Genomic DNA, 16,093 nt, shown 5'->3' on the forward strand with positions numbered 1-16,093 from the left:
CAATTTATGGATGTAAGACACCCGGAAAATAGTAATAGGTGAATTTTAAATAAAATAAACCAAGGGATCCAGAAAAAATATTATTTTTGACCGGAAGTGTTGCCAGATAGATATTTTTTGTATTTTAAAATTAAATTTGCATTTTTCGGCAAATGCAGATAATTTTATTTTAAATTTGATGGTTTCAGCGTATTTCTTGGAAAATTCCACGTAAGAAACATTCTATAAATTGTGTTCCACGTAAGAAACATTCTATAAATTGTCTATAAATTGTGAAAAAAATTATTTACGAAGTTTACATCTTTTTTCGAGATTGGTCCATATCACCTCGAGATGATAGTTGTTTTTTAAGTGGAATTTTCCAAGGAACACGATGAAATTATCAAATTTAAAATAAAAATGGCTACATTTGCGGAAAAATGTAAATGAAGTTTTCAAATACAAAAATATTTTATCTGGCAACACTTCCGGTCAAAACTTATATTTTTTTCTGGATTCCTTGGTTTATTTTCTTCAAAAATTATTTATCAGTATTTTTCGGACATCTTTCGTCTGTGAATTGTAAGAAAAAGAAAAAAGTGATTTTTGACAAAAATTGCGCGACTTTGCAGTAAAGAAGGGGGTCCTGGAGAGCGGGGGGTATTCCAATCGACACCAAATTGGGATTTTTACAAAGAGACAGTAGATGAATAATTCCCCCAACTCTGAACAAAATCTGTGATGGTCGTGTCCAAGTGGCATGTACACTTCGTATGGAATGACCCATATGGAATGAATCGTCATAACGTCACATCACGAAACTAAGAGAATGATGCAATTTAAAAAAAAGGCGGGGTTATTTAAAACGTGGGTATAAAATAAACATCCCACATTGTTTCCAAAGCTACAAAAACGTGATCAAAATTATTTTGACCCAAAAAACAGATTTTAGAGCCATAGTGCCTTCAGGAAAGTTGATCCATTGATTTTTCTCCATTTTATAGTAGTTGAAATTTTGTGATTAATCCACTTAACAGTGAGAAGCGAATTTTACTTTTTTCATTTTTGCATATATAAATTCACTTTGTTCACAGTGATCAAGACACGAGCGCGGTCGGGTGTACTTTAAAAGTCATTGAAAGCAGCGTTTTTATTCGAAACGATTTTGATGGCTAGCAGTAAAAAAAAGTGTAGTTAGAAAAGAGGATAAATTAAAAAAAAAATGAGACGAAGGTGACGTATGATTAAAGTCGGTAATTATTGTGATTGATTGAAGTTTGTGGTATTTAGGTTTTGATTGTTAGAGGAAAAAAAGACGCCATATTGGCGATGCAGCAGACAAAGATCGCGGGAGAAACGGAGAAAAAGTGTGAACAGTGTATGTGAGTATGAAGTGAGCGAAGGAGATTGTGTAATGAAGTGGTACCAAACCACTAACACAACCACGCTGTGAAGATGATTTGTTTGCTTGCTGTGGCAGAAGTTGATATGCACAAGTGTGGTAGTGTTGTGGGTATTGCAAGAGATGGTTACTGAGCGAACAAGAGCAGGCAGTGTCAGTCAGATATATTAGTCTGGAGTAGGATTCTGGTGAGTCGATTTCTGAGATCTTTTCCACACAGCACCGTGTGTGAGTGTTTTATGTTTTACAGCTGAGGGTATAGTCGTGCGGGTACGAACCGGAAATCTCGAACGCTTTATTTTGCGAAAGGGTATTTTTACGTGACAGTTTTTTTTTTAATTTTGCCTGTCTGTCTGTCTGTCTGTCTGTCTGTCTGTCTGTCTGTCTGTCTGTCTGTCTGTGTCTCTATCATTTTTTTATAGTTTTAGGCATTTATAACATTTTTACCCGTTTTCTTCAACATAATTCACCTGTCTTTCGATTACATCTCTCTTCATTCCATCAAACCGAAATGAAAATTTGCTTTTGTCCCGAAGCGGGCTTCAGTGAGCCAATTTCGGGTGGACAATAAAGTCGGCCAGGGCTGGCAATAACAATTTACGTTATCGCTTCTCTAGCTTATTGTCCATATATATGTGTGCGGGTGTAGGTGGAGAGGAAGAAAGCCAGCGGCAAATTCGCCTAAGCAATCAGCCCGCAAGTCCACATTCCGAGCGAATTAGGTTACGAGATTCTTTCTGTTCGTCTGTCGGCGTCATCGTCATCCTCGGTCCTCGGTCGGAAGGATGTTGTGTGGGCTTGATTTGATTTTCATGCGCTATCGAAAGCTTTTTCTATTGAGTGAAACTAACGCACGGGCGGACTGATGGCGTGGCAAGCAGCAGGAAAGGATGCTGTGGTGCTCCATAAGTCATATTATTTTACGACCTTTTTCGCCCTCTGTCTGCTGGCTGTTCACATATGAGTTGTGTGTACGGGGTCTCGAGGCTAGTAGAGAAATGTGGTTTGAATCGCAATTTAGGCGATTCGATCGAAATATAATTGCATTTTGGTGGTGGATTGTTTGGTAAATGGCGTGGAAATATTTATGAGGTTTTTGTTTGCGTTGCAAACGATGGCCTTGCATGTGCTAAAATCCAAATTGTCAACGATTGGGAGCAATAAAATTGTGCCCCATTGAAGCTGAAATAATATAAACTTAAACAGAAGCTGAAGACCAACGAAATCGAATCGAATTTGTTGCTACTAATGCACTAATCCAACTTCGCTCATCAATCTTCTGTACACAATTTGCCCTAAATATATAGCAGCAGCGGCAGCAGGAAAAATCGAAACGATAGCTTACTTAGCGAAAAGCATAATAACTGTTTGCGCGAAGAATTACAGCGCAAAAGTTTTCCCTCGTTTGCTCTGGGTTTTTTTTTTTTTTTTCATTCCGCAGCAGATGCAGCAGATATCCATTGCAACCGGACTCATTCGTTCTGCAGCAGCAGCAGCAGCCAGCAGCGGGAGAAGCCGAACATGCAAAAGATAGAACTTTTCCAGTACCACAACGCTGCGCTGCATCCATTTGGACCACCAGCCAGGAAAATTTGCTGCGAGCAAAGAGAGAATTTATTTCAACATAAATTTACGTAATTTTATCGAGAACCAAAAGGAAAGTGGGAAGGGGGCCGGCTCCTGGGAGGAGCCGTCATTCACACCCCCGTCATCAACACAATACTCATTTCCCAGCCCTGTGAACCCCAGCCATATTAAATTCTTACTCGGTTCCGGGTCGGGTGCGGATTTGTCGAAGCTAAGGAACGCTCGTGACCCGGAAGTGACGCTCGAAAACTCAGCAGGCTGGTGTTTGATGTTTCTTGTTACCACTTTCTCCAGTTTTTTTTTCTATTCGATCTCTTCAACCAGATCATCCTCGTCCAAGGCGGGTAAAACACACGCACAACCAGCCACCCACAAATCCACCCACTCGCACAGACACAGACAGTCGCCGGGAAATAAATGTCAGCTGCAAATAAGGATTATTTCCGCTCTCGCCTTACCGTTAGCCAGGGTAAGTTTTCTACTTATCTCGTAAAGGGCAAAAAGAAGGGAAGGAACTAACAACTTCCGCTGGGAGAAGTAAAATAATCCGAGGATGGGTGCGACTGCTTAGGAATGGATTTATAATGGGAAGTAAATTTCTGGACTTAAATCGGTTGTCTTAGAATCCATTTTGCTCGCGCGTTCTCTTTTTTTTTTTTTTTTTTTTGTTGCTACGTGGAAAAATGTTGATAGCAGCGGATTCCATCCACCAGCTGAAAAGATTAATTTTGTGTCCGTTATAGACTCCACTGCAAAACGATCGGACTGCCAGCAGTTCGCCGCTGGTTGGATGATGGTTGAAAAGTGAATAAGAAATGCTACCAAGCTGAAATTGGATAGCATTCTGGTAAGGACGAATATCGGATTCTAAACTGGGGGAGGAGAAATTTGTGCTACAATCGACTTTAAAACTTTGAATCAAATTCATCGAAATGAAAAGATACTTCAGAATACATCTTTTGCGCTTTTGATGACTATTTTGAATATTTAAATTCTCATGGATTATTACCAAAATATACATTCAAAACGATAAGCGAGGGTGTAATCAAAATCAATCTTATGCAAAAATATACTTCGCTTTTATGGAGGATCATGCCTCTTTGCTTGTTATTGTATGTTGTGTTTTACTGTTTGGCGTAAACTTTAGGATTCAGGATTCTGCCTTTTAAAAGTTCACGTGAATAATTTTGATTTTGAAAAAATATCTACAATTTTATCAAAATAGTTTCAAAAACAAAAAAAAAGTGAAGAAAAAGAAACAATTGAGTTGTTCAAGAAAGCCCATAGCAAGGCAACAAAGAATTAAAATTTTAAAAAGGAGCAATTTTTTTTTAATTATCTAACAAAAAGGTGCTGGAAAATGTTGATAAATTGTTGAAAATATACAGATAATTGTTTCTTGGTCCTTTTGTGTCGATGAAATATCAAAATAATGGTGCAAGTAATGCCAAAAAATATGAAAATACGAAAAAAAAAATTCAAAAAAATGAAATGTTTGAAATGGTTAAAATTATTACTGAAAAATTGAGATGTTAGCATATCGAAAGTGCCCAGAAAGTTATAAAAGTACAGAAACTTCTTTAAACAAACTATCGACAAACAGTCAAAAAAGTTGAGACATGTCAATAAATCAAAGAAGAAAAACAAAAAAAGAGTAAAAACAATTATAAAGAATTTCAAAATAATGTCAATAAGACAACAAACTAGTTTAATGTGTCATAAAGTGTCAAGCAGATGCCATAAAACCATGGAAGTTATAAAATAGAACCAAAAAACTAAAAAACCGAATGTGTAGAATAGTGTCGAATAAAGCGAGTAGTGTTGACAAAGAAACCAATAAGTATGAGAAGCGTTCAAAAAAAGCTTTCAACAGCGTTGAAAAGTGCCGCAAAAGTAACAAAAAAAAATACCTAGCGTAGGTGAGCCAAGTGCACCAGTTGGGGCTATATCGCATAATGACAATGGTACTAGTTATGGTAATACTCCATTTAAACTTAATAGGCCATAACTGGATCATATCCATAACTGGTACACTTCCTCTATCAGGTATTCGAAAATTCTGTCTGAATAAGGTAAAAAATCTCAAAAATGTGTTGAACATTTCGAAAGGTGTCAGCCGATTGGCACAAAATACTGAAACATCTATTTATGTAAAAGACAAGTTTTGTATGTATGTTTGCGTGTGTGTTCCGGTATTCACCAAACATGGAATACGTGTTCTTTGTGCAAAGAAGGTGGTTATAGACGTATAGGAAAAGGCAAACGATAACTCCAAAAGAAGGAGGGGGCCAATAGTAAAAAGTTTTCGTGCAAAACGGAAACTTTCCCTATGAATTTGATGTATTTCTGGCCCTGAGTGATTAGTGGAGATCAGATTTCTGGTAAGCTGTATAAAACTGTGAAAATTTTCATAGTTTCCTCAGGAATGGTTATTCTAAGAGCAGATGTAGTCTAATCATGTGTCTGTTTGCTCCCAGAAACCAATGCACCAAATCATCATTTCATTATGGGTTGAGAGGATTCAGGTTTAGTCGCAATCTGTTACACATCATAATTTGTGCAGACCGAGATGAAACGACAATTGCGTCATATACGTCTCATTTCCATCACTGATCCTCAGAAACCTTCGAGTAAGTCAACAAGAGCATATATTGGATCCCTAGTAAGATCAGCTATTCAGCTAATTGTGAATAAAGTACACAATAGTAGCAGAAAGCGTCATAAGGTGAGGAAAAGTATTTGTTATCAAGTACCAAGAAGAGTCAAAAAGCACGCTGAACGGATATCAAGATTGAAAAAGTGTCAGAAGCGTCAAGGTAAAAAGTATCATCATGAGTGTGGAAAAAGTCAGTTAATATCAAGCAAATGTCTAGGGTGTATCTGAAAATAATAAAAGAGGGTAAAAAAGCATCATAAACATTGAAAACAAGTAAACAGTAAAAGACCAAAAGATCCAAAAAAAGAGAACAAATTGTGGAGAAGCGAAACAGGATAAATAGGGACAAAAAATCAAAAAACCGATTTAAAAAACTCATCATGTGAAAAATGAATGAAAAAATATATAGCAGAAAAATTAAAAAATGGTAAAAAACTTTTTGGTGTTAAAAAATGTTGAAGTTTGGAAAAAACAATTGAGCTGTTCAAAAATGCCCAAAAAAAGATGGCGAAGAATTGATTTTTTTTTCAATTCATTTATGGCGGCATTCATAAATTACGTAACGCTCATAGGGGGAGGGGGGAGGGGTATGCTTGAGTGTTACGATTTTTTTTTTCTTCATCTATAATTTATTTGACACGGCACAAATACAATTTAATGTTTAACGGCGCCAATTATATCTGGTAGCTTACTTTCTAAAGTATCTTAATAACTAAAAGCAAATTTTTTATCCTCGCTGCCGACTACGAGCTGAAACTAAATCTAACTTAAAGCTAGAATGTTTTGCATTCAAAGCACTGATTTGTTGTTTGATGGTTTTCCATCGCCATAGGTAAGCAGCATATTGAATATGTTCCGCTGCTGGGCCAAGATATTACGGACTGGCATATTGGGTTGTCTCCCTCGGGACCTGAGAGTATCGTGCGGGTCTAGTTGCTGTTTCCGGATCCGGGGCCTTAACGTGTTCTTGTCGTTTGGTTGGATGTAGGCGGAAGGGAATAGGACTAAACTGGGGCGTGGATGAATTCCAGGAAAACGTATATAAGGGACATGTAGGATAGATCACGGCTCGCCAAGACATCACGAACAGGAACAGCCGACTGTCTACCCTCGGCCTGAAGGGAAACTATTAATTTAGACCTGGCGTCACAATGTACAGGGCATGACCAAACAACGTGCTCTAAGTCGCGATAACCCTCACCACAGGCACAGATACCACTCTCCCCGAGCCCAACACGACGGAGATGCGCGTCAAATCTATAGTGATTGGACATAAGCCGGGACATCACGCAAATGAAATCCCGACCTACATCCAACCCCTTGAACCACGGGTTCGTCGACACCTCGGGGATTATGGAATGTAACCACCTTCCCAGTTCCCCTCTGGTCCAAGCATTTTGCCAACTGATGATCGTATTCTGACGTACAAGTGCGAGAAATTCATTAAAAGCAATTGGTCTTTCATAAATATCACCGTTTGTTGCGCCCACCTTAGCCAAAGAGTCCGCTTTCTCATTGCCCGGTATCGAGCAGTGAGAAGGGACCCACGCTAAGGTAATCTGAGTAGGTTTTTCGGATAAAGCACTCAGATGTTCCCGTATTTTCCCCAGGAAATACGGAGAGTGCTTAACATCTTTCATCGATCGGAGAGCCTCAATGGAACTGAGACTGTCCGTAAAGATGAAATAATGGTCCGTGGGCATTTTTTCGATAATCCCTAGGGTGTACTTAATTGCAGCCAATTCTGCGACGTAAACAGAAGCAGGATTATCGAGCTTATGGGAGACGGTTAAATTGTTATTGAAAATACCGAAGCCAGTGGACCCTCAAGAAGTGATCCGTCAGTGTAGAACATATTGTTGCAGTTGATGTTTCGATATTTATTGGAAATAATTTTGGGGATCTGCTGCACGCGTTTCTTCTTTCATGGATGTATCGAAAAACACAGTAGAATCAGAAGTATTTGATAAGTCGACACGATTTGGAATATTCGAAGAAGGGTTAATATTTTGGGACATGTGATGGAAATACAATGTCATAAAACGGGTTCGCGAATTAAGTTCGATTAACCTTTCAAAATTTTCAATCACGGAACGGTTCAAGACCTCACATTTGATAAGAATACGAGAAGACAGGCTCCAGAAGCGGTTTTTCAATGGTAGTACTCCAGCTAAGACCTCCAAACTCATCGTATGGGTCGACTGCATGCAACCTAAGGCGATACGCAAACAACGATATTGTATTCGCTCCAGTTTGATCAGATGTGTGTTTGCTGCGGAGTGGAAGCAGAAACACCCGTATTCAATAACAGACAATATCGTTGTTTGGTAAAGCTCTTTAAGGTCTCCTGGATGGGCTCCCCACCATTGTCCGGTTATTGTACGAAGAAAATTCATTCTTTGTTGACATTTTTTCATCAGATACCTCACGTGACAACCCCAGGTGCCTTTAGAGTCGAACCAGATACCAAGATATTTGTGTACCAAAACCTGAGAAATCGTTTTACCCATTAATTGTGTTTAAAGCTGAGCAGGTTCATGCTTTCTAGAAAAAACTACTATCTCAGTCTTCTCCGGAGAGAATTCGATACCTAGCTGTAAAGCCCAAGCAGACAAATTGTCCAAGGTATCTTGCAATGGTCCTTGCAAATCGGCAGCTTTGGCTCCTGTAACAGAGATTACACTGTCGTCTGCAAGTTGTCTTATCGTGCATGAATTTGCCAGACATTCGTCGATGTCATTTACATAAAAGTTGTAAAGAAGGGGGCTTAAACATGAGCCCTGAGGAAGACCCATGTAGCTAATGCGAAAAGTTGTCAAATCGTTGTGCGTAAAATGCATGTGCTTTTCGGACAACAAATTGTGCAAAAAATTGTTTAAAATTGGAGAAAATCCTTGTCGGTGAAGTTTGCCCGAAAGAATGTCAATAGAAACGGAATCAAAAGCCCCCTTAATGTCCAAGAACGCAGACGCCATTTGTTCTTTGCGAGCCAGCTGAATATCTGTTGAAAGCAGCGCAAGACAATCATTCGTCCTTTTGGCACGGCGGAAGCCAAATTGAGTATCCGATAGTAGGCCATTTGATTCGACCCAATGGTCTAAACGACGAAGTATCATTTTTTCCATCAATTTCCGGATACAGGATAGCATTGCAATCGGCCTATAAGAGTTGTGATCAGAAGCTGGTTTCCCTGGTTTTTGGATGGCGATCACCTTCACTTGCCTCCAATCCTGCGGTACAATGTTTTGCTCCAGGAACTTATTGAACAAGTTCAACAAGCGCCTCTTGGCATTGCCGGGTAGATTCTTCAACAAGTTGAATTTGATTCTATCTAACCCAGGCGCGTTATTGTTACAGGACATGAGGGCAACTGAAAATTCTGCCATCGTAAAAGGTGATTCTATCGCGTCGTGGCCCGGAGACGCATCACGAACAATATTTTGCTCAGGAACAGAGTCCGGACATACTTTCCTGGCAAAATCAAATATCCACCTACTTGAAGACTCCTCGCTTTCGTTGACCGTTACGCGATTCCGCATTCTTCGGGCTGTGTTCCAAAGAGTGCTCATCGATGTCTCCCTCGACGTCTCGTTCACGAACCGACGCCAATATCCGCGTTTCTTCGCTTTAGCCAAACTTTTAAGCTTGGTATTAAGCTCCGAATACCGTAAATAGTCGCCAGGTATACCTCCCTTCTGGTAGGCCTTAAACGCGTCGGATCTTTGCGTGTAGACATTGGAGCACTCTTGGTCCCACCACGGAGTGGGAGGCCGTTCTTTGATCGTTACGCCGGGATATTTCTTCGTTTGGGCTTGCAACGCGGCGTCGAGAATCAAGCCCGCGAGGAGGTTGTATTCTTCAAGTGGTGGATGATGTTGAATCGAATCGACCGCTTTTGAAATCATTTCCTCGTATAACTTCCAATCGACATTCCGTGTGAGGTCATACGGAATGTCAACTGGTCGCATGCGAGTTGACCCGTTATTAATTGAAATAAGAATAGGCAGATGGTCGCTACCGTGAGGATCGAGGATTACCTTCCATGTGCAATCCAACCGTAGCGACGTCGAACATAAGGATAGATCCAAAGCGCTTGGGCACGCTGGAGGTTTCGGGATACGTGTCATTTCACCGTTGTTTAAAATAGTCATGTCGAAGTCATCGCAAAGGTTATAGATTAAAGAGGAGCAGTTATCATTGTGAGGGGAACCCCAAGCCATACCATGAGAGTTGAAGTCTCCCAAAATCAAACGTGGCGAGGGAAGAAGTTCTATTAAATCAAAGAGCAGCCGTTGCCCAACCTGTGCTAATATATATTGAGGCAATACAAAGCTCTTTACCTTGTATTGTCATTTGATATGCGACAACTTCGATGCCTGGAATCGAGGGGAGGTTAATACGATAGAAAGAATAGCACTTTTCAATCCCTAAAAGTACTCCTCCATATGGGGTGTCTCGATCAAGGCGAATAATATTAAAATCATGGAAGTTGAGATCAATATTTGAAGTAAGCCAAGTTTCACAAAGGGAAAATGCATCGCATTTGTTTTTATTTATCAAAACTTTAAACGAATCAATTTTTGGTAAAATACTTCTACAATTCCACTGTAAGACAGAGATAGAAGAGTGTTACGATTTGTTACAGGTATGATCAACGTTACGTAACAAAAAAAAACTCTGGTGAGACCCTCTAAAAACAAGCATTTTTTTTTAGCAAACTCTTCAACAGCGTTACGTAATTTTTTTGGGGCTGTAGGCGTTTGCGTTACGTTTACATATGATTACGTTACATATGGGGGGTTGGGGTCCGAAAATTGGATTTTTTTTTGCGTTACGTAATTCATGGATGTCGCCTATGGCCTTAACAGCTGCAGAGAAGTGTAGAAAAATGTCAAAATAATTGAGTGTTTATGTCAATCTATCTAAACATATAAAAATGCAGTCCTGTCTGTCTGTCTGATTCATATAAGCTCAGAAACAACTGAACCGATCAGCGTGAAGTTTTACAAATAAGGGTTTTAGAGGCCCTATTTTGGAAGGGAGGGGTCCCATACGACTTACTTACTTACTTAGATGGCTGTACGTCCTAAGACATGGCCTGCATAACGTGATTACGCCAATTTACTCTGTCTATGGCTGCCTGCCTCCAGTTCCGCCGGCACCCGTTACTCTGCAGATCGTGCTCCATCTGGTCCACCCATCTCGCTCGTTGCGCCTACTCGTTCTCGCCGGATTTGAAGCAAACACCAATTTTGCAGGGTAGCTATCCGGCATTCTAGCTAAATGCCCTGCCCAGCGTATCCTTCCAGCTTTAGCCACTTTCTTTCGCGCAAGCTCGTGGTTCATCCTACGCCTCCACACTCCGTTCTCCTGCACACCGCCAAAGATGGTTCTTAGCACCCGACGTTCAAAAACTCCGAGTGCTCGCAAGTCCTCCTCGAGCATTGTCCTCGTGTCATGCCCGTAGAGAACGACCGGTCTTATTAGCGTCTTGTACAGGATACACTTGGTGCAAAGACTCAGATTTTGCGACCGTTGTTTTTTATGGAGCCCATAGTAGGCACGACTTCCACTGATAATACGTCTCCTTATCTCGCGGCTGGTATCGTTGTTCTCAGTCACCAGAGAGCCGAGGTATACAAGCTCGTCGACCACCTCGAACTCATCCCCGTCGTTTTTTATCGTATTGCCTAGGCGTGCCCTGTCGTGCTCGGACCCACCAGCATGCATATACTTAGTTTTTGACGTATTAATCTTCAGTCCGATCCTATCTGCTTCACGTTTCAGTCGGGTATACTGTTCTGTAACCGTCTCAAGTTTCCTGCCGATTTTTCATCCGGAAAGCAAATAACACCCTCTAGCGCGACGTTAAACAATAAGCAGGAGAGACCATCACCTTGTCGGAGCCCCCTGTGAGACTCGAATGGATCCAACGTTCCACCCGACATTCTCACACAACACTTCACATCCTCCGTCGTAGCCTTAATCAGTCTTGTCTGCTTTCCCAGGAAGCCGTTTTCGTCGAGAATTTTCCATAGCTCTTGTCGGTTTATTGTATCGTATGCGGCTTTAAAATCGACGAAAAGATGGTGTATAGGGACTCTAGACTCACGGCACTTTTGGAGGATCTGCCGCAGTGTAAACATTTGGTCAGTCGTAGACCGTCCTTCCATGAAGCCGGCCTGGTAGCTTCCTACAAACCTGCTGGCTAATGGTGACAGGCGTTGGAAGATGACCTGGGAAAACACTTTGTAGGCGGCATTCAGGACTGTGACCGTTCGATAGTTCTCGCAGTCTAGTTTGTCGCCCTTTTTGTATATGGGGCAGATAACCCCTTCTTTCCACTCCTCCGAAAGCTGTTCTGTTTCCCAGATCTCGACGATCAACCGATGCAGCGAGCTAGCCAGTTTGTCGGGGCCCATCTTAAGGGGTTATATACCTTTTTAGTTTTCAAAAAACCGAAAAAAAAATTATTGCATTTTCTTGGAATACAACATCTTGAAAACATTTTCACAAATTTTCATAAAGTTCTGAGCAATAGGAAGAAAGTTAGAGCGTTTTGCAGCGCGCCTCGCCACGGCCGCATAAGCTAAACTAGAAACTTTACACGCGATTATCTCGGAATAGAGTTTTCCGAAAAATGACTTTGCCGTGATCCTGATTGCGGGAAAAATAGTGAACCGATTTCCTTCATCTTTTTTTTTTTAATTTTCGTTATTAAATTCGCCGTTCCTTGAACGATCGCTTTTTGCAACATACAGTTACATTTTGCCGCAAAAAAGTTTTTAATACAATTCTTAGCGCTCAAAACGTGCATTTTTTGGGAAAAACGTTCCCGTTTGCACTGAAAACAAAATACTCATAAAAGCGATCGTTCAAGGACCCGGCACACTTCTAAACTAATGAAATAATATGAGTTTTTTGATTTCGGTAGACCCGCTGAGTCTCTATCAGAATCACCGCAAGCCTCTGCAAAAAAATAGCGTTTCGGGGAAACGGCCATTACTCCAGTAATAATTGATGTATCTCAAAATCAAACATATTTTTTTTGTTGTTGATAAACTGTACTTTCAGAAAAATACCACTTTGATGCAAGAAAAATGGTGCTATGCACTTAAAAATAAATTCAAACTTCCCTCATTTTTCTCGACCAAAAAGGTATATAACCCCTTAATAAGCTCAGCTCCGATCCCGTCTTTTCCGGCCACTTTGTTGTTCTTGAGCTGCCGGATCGCATCCTTAACTTCGCTTATTGTTGGGGGTGGCACACCTTCGTCGTTCATTGCACCGACCACGTCTTCTCTGCTCCTGTTGTGGTCTCCTGCTTGCACGCCATTCAGGTGTTCATCGTAGTGATGCTTCCACCTTTCGATCTCCTCACGATCATCCGTCAAGATGCCTCCATTTTTATCCCTACACATTTCGGCTCATGGGACAAAGCCTCTGCGGGATGCGTTGAGATTTTAATGAAACTTTTTTTCCTTGAAGAGTTGGATTTGCTGCCTGCGTTTCAGTCTATATCGCTCCACATTCTGACGGGTCTACGCAGCATTTTTGCCCGCGCTGCGTTTTTCTCGTCCAAAATCTGCCGACATTCTTCGTCAAACCACTCGTTACGTAGATTCGGTTGCACGTGTCCCAGTACTTCCTCCGCAGCACTGCTGATAGCTGTTTTCACGGCATTCCAGCGATCCCCTAGATGGGCTTCTTCAAGCTCTCCCTCTTCTGGCAGTGCAGCTTCGAGCGATGACGCGTACTGTGTTGCGACGTCGTGTTGCTTTAGTCGCGCGAGATTTTATCATGGCGGGCGACGGTACTGTATGTTATTCACAACGGATAGTTTTTTGCGTATCTTAACCATCATTAGGTAGTGATCCAAATCGATGTTAGCGCATCGATGTGATCTGACATCGATAATGTCCGAGAAGTGCTGTTCTATTCGGTGATCTCCAGGTGAGTCTGTGATGGAGGCAATGCTGGAAGAAGGTGCTACGTATGGCCATGTTCTTGGAGGGGGCAAAGTCTATTAGTCTGAGGCCATTTTCATTCGTCAGCTGGTGTGCACTGAATCGTCCAATCACCGGTCTATACTCCTCCTCCTAGCCAACCTGAGCGTTGTAATCCCCGATACTTCCCGTACTTCCGAGGTGTGGGCTATGCACGTTGATAATACTACACCCAACGCAAACGGGGAACATTTTATTACTTTAGAGCAATTTTTTATTACTTATTGTGTCTTATGACTACGCATTATACACAAATAGTAATAACCGAAAAGTAACAAAAATTATGACGGGCACACGCTTGTATATGTTTCTGCAGGAGAATATACAGCCAAGCAGTTTCCATGAACCAATGAGTATGTGTTTTGAATAGCTTGCAAGAAAGCGAATGTGTTTGTTTTTCTTCAACGCAGTTTACAGATCGTGATGTCATTTAAAGACGCATTTCAAATCTTTAAAATCATCAACGTTTGCATACTCTATGACGGGGAAAATGCTGCTTGGCAGCTCTTGTCATATTCTTCCTCTACTCCGTATGCATACAACGAGCGAACTAATACACGCTCACCGGATGAATTGGAGATTGAAGAAACTTGTAACATGTGCAACATATGCGACGGTGTATGATTTTTTTTTGACTTGAGATGGAAAGGGAGCTGTTTTTGACAGAAAAAATCTTGCATGTGGTTGAAACGACCATTATTAGATAGTCGTACTCCCGTAACACGTGCTAAATATATGACAGTATGTGTTGTTACTTGACTGGGGAAGAATTTTATTGCCTTTTTAGTAATAGGATTGTTACCTAAAAAGCAATTTTGCGCTATTGCTTCTAAGGTAATAAGGAAAAGTTTTGCGTGTAATGTTGAAGAAACGGCCTTTGATCCTGAACCTGCATATTCTAGGGCTGATTGGCCATCACCCGAGCACCCGCTTCTGCATCTCTCCCATCACTATAAAAGCTGTTCCCAGCTCATGTGTGCTTCCACGACTCTGGTAGATGGTGTGACCATCCCTGGGATGGGTCCCATACGAATGCAACACAAATTTCTACACATCTCGAGAACTAATCAAGAAAATACAACCAAATTTGGCATGTGAATGTTTCTGGGGGTAACAAATATGTCCATAGTGGTTCGACCCCCTTCTTAATAAGGATGGGGTCCCATACAAATAAAAACAAAATTCTGCACATCTCGAGAACTAATCGAGTAAACCAAATTTGGCATGTGAAAATTTTTGGAGGAAATTATTTTCATGTTAGTTTGACACCTATCCCTATCCTGGAAGGGAGAGTTCCCATATATATAAAACACAAATTTTCGTACAACTCAAGAACTAAACAAGCAAATGGAACCATAATTAAGTTCGACATCCCTCTCTCTTCAAAAAAGGAGGGGTATTATAGATGTGAAACATGAATTTTTGCACAACTCGAGAACTAATCGAGCAAATGGAACCAAATTTGGCATGTGAAAGTTTTGGGGGATGAAAAATATTTCTATGATGGTTTGACACTCCTCCTTACTTTGGAAGGAGGGGGGGGGGGGTAGAACACAACCGAAAGTGACCAAATAACACTAAATATGGGTATTTCCGTAATCATGATGATGCACAGAAGCTAACATTCAACCTCAGACGCTGTTTTGAATTCTAAGATGGCGACTTCTGGTTTCTGGGAAACAGCCCAAAATGAACGAATATCACCCAATATGGGTGTTTCCGAAACCAGAATAACGCTCAGAGGCCAGAAAGTCATTTTGAAATCCAAGATGACAACTTTTTTTGGAAATCAGATGAAAATGACCGATTTTCATCCAATATGGGTATTTTTAGAATCGAGAAGGATAAAAAAGGAAGGAGAATCAAGGATAAAAAAAATTAAAAAATAATTAAATAGGCGCAGAGAATCGCAAAAACGAAACATGTCGAATAAAGTCCGATTATTTTAAATTTTTCGCAAACAAGTGCAAAAAATAAATCGAAAGCATGCTGAAAATGACAGAAAACTGTCAAGTTGTCTTTTCATGTAAAAGATTATCTACAACAATAAATTCAAATCGTGTTGAAAGCAGAGCCAAAAGAGTCAAAAATATCAAAAACGAAGTAAATGAAAAATAAATCAAAACATGACAAAAGAACATAGACAATGTGTTTAGAAAAAGGCAGAAATGTTCAGAGAATGCTGAAAAATATAATAAAAGTACCAATAAAGTTTCAGCAATGCGCCGGAAAGTGTAAAAATTATAGCATTACCCTTTTTTGGCAGCTACTCAAACCTAGTTTACACGGTTTTGATGCCGTTTTTAAATATTTTTAGCTTTTGTGCATATATTTGTATACATTTTTACACTTTTTTAGGATTTTTTGTCTGTTTTAAACAACTATTATCTTGTAGACAAGTATGGCGACTTTTTTAACATTTAGGATTTTCAATATTATTTGCACAGCGTCTTTTTCTGAACC

This window comes from Wyeomyia smithii, chromosome 1, assembly GCF_029784165.1.
Source record: "Wyeomyia smithii strain HCP4-BCI-WySm-NY-G18 chromosome 1, ASM2978416v1, whole genome shotgun sequence".
In the NCBI taxonomy this organism is placed as follows: domain Eukaryota; kingdom Metazoa; phylum Arthropoda; class Insecta; order Diptera; family Culicidae; genus Wyeomyia; species Wyeomyia smithii.